The following is a 6,000-nucleotide window of genomic DNA, read 5'->3' as shown; positions in this document are numbered from 1 at the left end:
TTCAAACACAGTTAGGTTAGACTTTCATTTTAATTTTCTACTAATTGCTATTTTGGCGGTCACCAGAATTAATTTAAAAAGCCCTTACTATGTTTAGGCAAATTAGATCCTGGGTCCCAGCTCGAACAAATCATTTTCTTAGTCACTCCCATTTGTTCACCAAATATTTCTCACAAAGTAGTCTATACGGAAATTTTAAAATCTGCCCACTCTTTATGCTCCTAAAACCTCCTGTCACTCCTCCAACATTTGCCATCTACTGGACTAAAATTCTTTGAAATTTGTTTGGGGTGTAAAACTACCTATGTGAACACTACCAAGCACAAATCCTAAACCTGTTGTACTTATTTGCATACCCAGGAGCCATACATATGTCCTTCCATTGCTCACTTGTAAACTTCTTATCCAGTCTCTCTTTGCAGTCTTTTCTAACCTTCTCTGATGTTGTTCTAGTTATTGTGCCATATTTTATATGCCCTACTAATTATATCATTTTTAACAGCAGCTTCTACTCAAGATTCAACTACAAACTCTACCAGGGCAAGTCTTTCTCTTATGATTCCCCTGTCCCTTTCTCTTTGTCTATACTCTGATATCCATCCCTAGTAGGGAAGACAGTCTCTAGCCAGCTGTCCAAACGTCTTCTTGGCCTTTCCCTCTCTAGTCATTTGCTTCCAATACCTCGGCTCCTTTGTCAGTTTTCTCCAGTAAGTTCCAGCCACATCTTACCTATTCTCTGTATTCCTACTTGCAGTCATCCCTATAAGCAAAATCTCCTTTCTCAATTATCATGTTGGCTTGGTTCTTAGAATAGTTTCGGCTACTTTATGAATAGAATATTCTGAATAGCTGTGTTATTCTCCTTAAGTATCTGCATGCGAAATCCCACTCTTTCCTTATTTCTAGGATTTATGTTGATTCATCATCTTCCATTATCACTTTGAATTATATCTTTCTGCTTATATCATGTATATGAGCTTTAATTGTGTAGCTCTAAAACATCTCTTCAAATCACGTAATCCTAAATCTTGGAAGGATCAACTTATCCCACTTAACCACTGCACTGTTCCCATCCCAGATAAATTCCTTCAACTCTATTAATTATTGTTCTTACCTTCTCCTCTGGTTGATAAAAATATGCCTGACCTCTATATAAAACTAAACAGACTAAATTCTTGTATCTTACTATTCATACCCAGAAACAAGAGTTTCCAGTTTCCCAGTTTTTGCATAACATTGTTTAGTGTCTTTCCACATATCCTTAGTTGCCATAATAGAAGCTGTTTTAATCCATACTCCTAACTACATCATCTTATTGTGCCCCCATAAATATTGCTGAACCAATTCATGTGTGGGTATATACTTCTGAGGCGAAAGCCTTTGCTTTATCTTCAACAATTTTATATCCCAAAAAGACTTGAAACTGTCACAAAATGTTCCACAACACTGAGATGTCCTTGTCTGGATTTATCAGTACACAATAATATCATCTGCAAATAAAGACATTTTTGTTGGTTATCATACCAATTATATCCTTGAATTTCTGAGTCCCTTATTGTCTTTGCCAACCGATCTAAATATAAAGCAAATAATATAGGGGAAAGAGGACACCCCTGCCTGGTTCCTCTATTCACAGGGATCATAGGATCATAGCAGATTACTAGGCTATTGACACAGAGGTCATTTTAAGCCTAGCCATTCATCCCAATGTAATACCAGAAAAATGTTACTCAATACCAAAGATTGCATTTAATGATGACTGCTCATATCCAGGAGGGTTGTGGCCACTATCTGCAGTAAGAATTTATGGTGCCCCATCCACTCACGCAGGTTTCTCTTCACATTGATTAGTAGCCTGTTCCAAAGACACGGCAGTTGCTGGGAAATAAATCTGTCCCTCTATCATGTCCTATTTAAGTCACAAGTCATATTTAGGTCCCTGGAATGATTAACCATAGTCCCATTTGATTTACTGATATGGAGCAAGCTCATTAGGTTTGGGTCTTGGATTGCTCTGTAACCACTCATAAGTCTCCCCCAAGATGTCTATATGATACAGAGTATAGTGAGAGGGACTTTAGTCAGTCTATGCAAGGCACATGCTGGAACCTCTTGATCTTCTTTATTAGAAATGTCTGAGGTGTTTTCAGTTGCTACAGATGCTTTATACAGTACATGCAGAATGGGGTGTTATACTCAATTATGGGCCGGACTAGTGCCAAGTATAGAGGGGTTATAACCTCCTTTGCTCTCAAGGTGATGCCTTTGCTAATCAAGTGTGCTATGTAGAAAGCCTTCCTTATTACAGTAGACACATGGTGGTCAAAGTTAAAGTTGCACTCAACTTCTGATCTCAGATCGCTTACCACTTCATGGGTACTTAGAGTATTGTTATTGATTTGATAGTGTGAAGGGACATTGTTTGTGCCAAATGGAATGATGATGCATTTCTTTGCATTCAGTTTGAGGCTGTGGCTAATACACCAGTCGGTGGTCTGCATAAGACCCTCCTAGAGTATACTGACATCATTTGGGGATTCAATGATTGCACCTAGTTTGTAGTCATCTGCAAACTTGGTCAGCCAAAATCCCTTAGTTTTGACCTGAGCTTCTGAGAAGTATATACCAAACAGTAGGAGGTGCAGCACTGACCCCCATGGCACCCTCACTGGTAACAAGTCTGTTGGTTAATGTGGAGTCACCCACTTTGATATTGTGTGCCCAGTTTGTGAGTTAGTTGGCAACCCATCTTACAATGAAGGTGTTAACATTCATTTTGCTAAATTTATCTATAATGCCTGAATGTGGGACTGTGTCAAAAGCCTTTGCTAAGTCAAAGTATGTTGTGTGCACAGAGTTCTCTTTGTCAAAGGCCTAGGTCACATTTTCAAAGAAGTCCACCAGATTTAGCAGACAGGATCTGCCCTTGATGACGCCGAATTGGGTAGGATCCCAGGTTTGGAGATCACCTATGTCATTATTTATGAGGTCCATAATGGCTTATTTCATGGCCTTACAGATGAGGCTGGTCAGGCGTATGGGTCTCTAATACCCCAGGTCTGTTGCTAGGCCACCTTTGTGGAGGGGAATCAATGTTGCTGTTCTCCATTCTGCAGGAACAAAGACTGTGGTTAGGCTATGATTGAAAAGGGTACTTAGTGGTGATGCTAGTTCATGTTTTAGCCTGTTTAGGAGATAGCCTGGGATGTCATCTGGTTCCATAGAGGTTGTATTTTTTGCCTTGGATAAGGCTTTCAGGACCTGGTCTTGAGATATGTAGGGTGGGGGGAGTTTGGGCAAAGGTTTGTTATAAATTAGGAGGGGATAAGGGAGTGAAATTTCCACCAAACCTATCCACTAGCACATTTGCTATCTCTGTGGGGTCAGTGTGTGTGTTACCATTGGTCACTAGTTCTGCACATGCTAGGCTACTACCTTTTAGGCTATGTACAAAGCTGTAAAAGGTGTAATGGTTATCCTTGGCTATACTTGCTAAGTTTCTCTCAAAGGAGCCCTTAGAGGATCTAACAACCTGTGTTATTTGCTTGTTGAGGCCGGGGAGGGTGTTTTTCCATTGTTCGGGCCTTGCCTTTGTTTTATTGGACAGCAACTTTTTGCGTTTATTGGAAAGTTTACTGATGCTGGATGTCCACCATGGGAGAGTGTTTTTGCTGGAGTCTCTGGTTTTGATTCTTTCTGGTACAGCCAAGTTTATACACGTATGCAAGTGACTGTACAAGGCATTTGTGCAAGCTTTGGTGTAGTTACCACTTCCAGCTGGGTGTGGGGCTTGGAATGCATTTATACCTTCACCTAGGAGGGTATAGTTTGCCTTGGTGAAGTTTTTTAGTCTGATTCCACCCTTTGTGAGTTCTGGTGTTAGTGTCATCTCAAAGGTAACTGATTTGTGATCAGTTTTAACTAACGAGGACCCAACATTTGCAGCAGTGTATCTGTTTAACATGTTAGTGAGGACAAGATCTAGTATCTTTGTTCCTCTTGTGGGGGTATGAACAATTTGTTCCAGGGCATTTGAATTAACAAAGTCAAGGAACTTTTGCATTAGTGAGTTGGGACAAGCATAGGTTTCCCAGTTGATGATGGGATAACTGAAATCCCCAATAACCAGAGTGTTTGGTAAAATTTGGATTGTCTCCAGTTTAGTCAAGTAGGCTTCATGGGGGTTGTGATCCATGGAGGGGGATCTATAACTGGCTATGATTGGAATGGGATCTTACCCACCATGATCTGGACTTGGAGTAACTCCATGGAGTTGTCCAGTCTAACCAGAGTGGAGGTGAGTTTATCTCTACTATAGATAGAAATACCACCACCTTTGGTTTTCACTCTTTCATTTTGTGGTCTAAATGTATAGAAGGCATTGTAGCCTTGTAACGTTAGGATACTCTCTGATGCCTTGAACCAGTTTTTTGTGACTGCACAGACATCCACATCTTCTAGTGGTAGAAGTACTTCCAGGGAGTGGAGTGTTTGGTTTAAGCTCCTAGCATTTAGCAGCATGACTCTTATTTTGTTCTGATTGGCTAATTTGATATTGGTAATGTTGTTTTTGAGAGGGAAAGCACTAGGGATGAGGGATACACTAGTGTGCTACAGTTGTATCTCAAGGAAAAATTGTTGAATTTAACTGTCTGGCTTTGATGCACAATTGCTAGGCAGTGCGAGGTGCTGCACAACACGCAAAGAAGCAGAAACCTCCTCAAATTCAGGGCCTAAATACCAGAAGCTAAAAACTTGAAAAATAATTAAAAGATTCAAAAGGTCCAATGAGGATGCTTATTCCAAGCCCTAGACCAACCTCCATTTACCAGCTAAGGTCCAACCAACACAATCCTCTCACTAAAATGCAGATAGGCTCCTTCCAATCTAAGATGGCCTAAAAAGCATGCTCAGAACAAGCACCCATTACAAACAGGCCCAGATGCAGCAAGCCTTATCTAGACTATACTATAGCCACTAGTTACCCTAGTTTCAGTGGGAAAACACTAGAGAATGTTTAAAACAGCAGAAAAATAGCTGTGAGACAATAAAAAACATTTAAAATGCAGAAAAGCAGCAAGGAGACTCTAAAGAATGTTTTAAACATCTAACAGATGAGTTATTTGAACAATGCTTGGTGGGAAATCCAGAACAAGCAGAGCAGATAGATTTAAAACAGTGAAAAATACCAATAAATAGCTAAACAATGAAAATAGCAAAAAGCTTTGTAGACAGTGAACAAAGCAATAAAATTCAATTTAACAGGCACAGGAATGCAGACACCTGCAGTGCAACAGTGCCTCTGGTCTAGCAAACTGTACACACTACTGTACTACTGTACAGGCCATTAAGGAATTGAAGTGGTTTGAACTCCCCCACTACCTTCATTGCACACAGGAACTCCTGCTCATAAACTAATATATAACCCAGACAACTGGCCTTCACTTCATTCTATCCTGTTATCTTGCATCCTCTCCTGGAATCTTCAGTGTACTAATAAACAGCTTCTAAGCATATCCAAACCCCCCCAAAAAAAACAGCTGGACAAAGGTTGTACTCCCACTCCATAGCAAAATTATAGAATGCCCTACTCCTCTCTGCTACACAACGTAATTCCATAAAAACCTCCAAATTCACCCTAAAAAAGCCAGTTTCTTAATAATCAAATATGTCCTTCTGCCCAGAACTTAGATCACTATGAACAAATTCTAAGATTCTACTGACTAGCACAGCTATCCTCAATTTCAAATAACAATCTGTAAATCCACTTAAGTTCATTGACTTTTCAATCAGGCTAAATCCTAAAGTTCCCATGTATTGAAGTGCATAAATGAACTAATTATTATGAATGCATCTACTGTCTTCTTCTGTCCATACAATAAATAGCATTAAAATGCTGTATGTGTACTACTACCACCTAACCAGTCTTATAAAACTTTCAACTCTGTGTATTACTAATCACTAGGAAATTGCATAAAATTTGTATATAAATCTTTTTTT

The sequence above is a fragment of the Protopterus annectens genome, chromosome 16.part0 (assembly GCF_019279795.1).
Source record: "Protopterus annectens isolate FY-2018-M chromosome 16.part0, PAN1.0, whole genome shotgun sequence".
Classification (NCBI taxonomy): domain Eukaryota; kingdom Metazoa; phylum Chordata; order Ceratodontiformes; family Protopteridae; genus Protopterus; species Protopterus annectens.
This window is presented reverse-complemented; position numbering follows the sequence as displayed.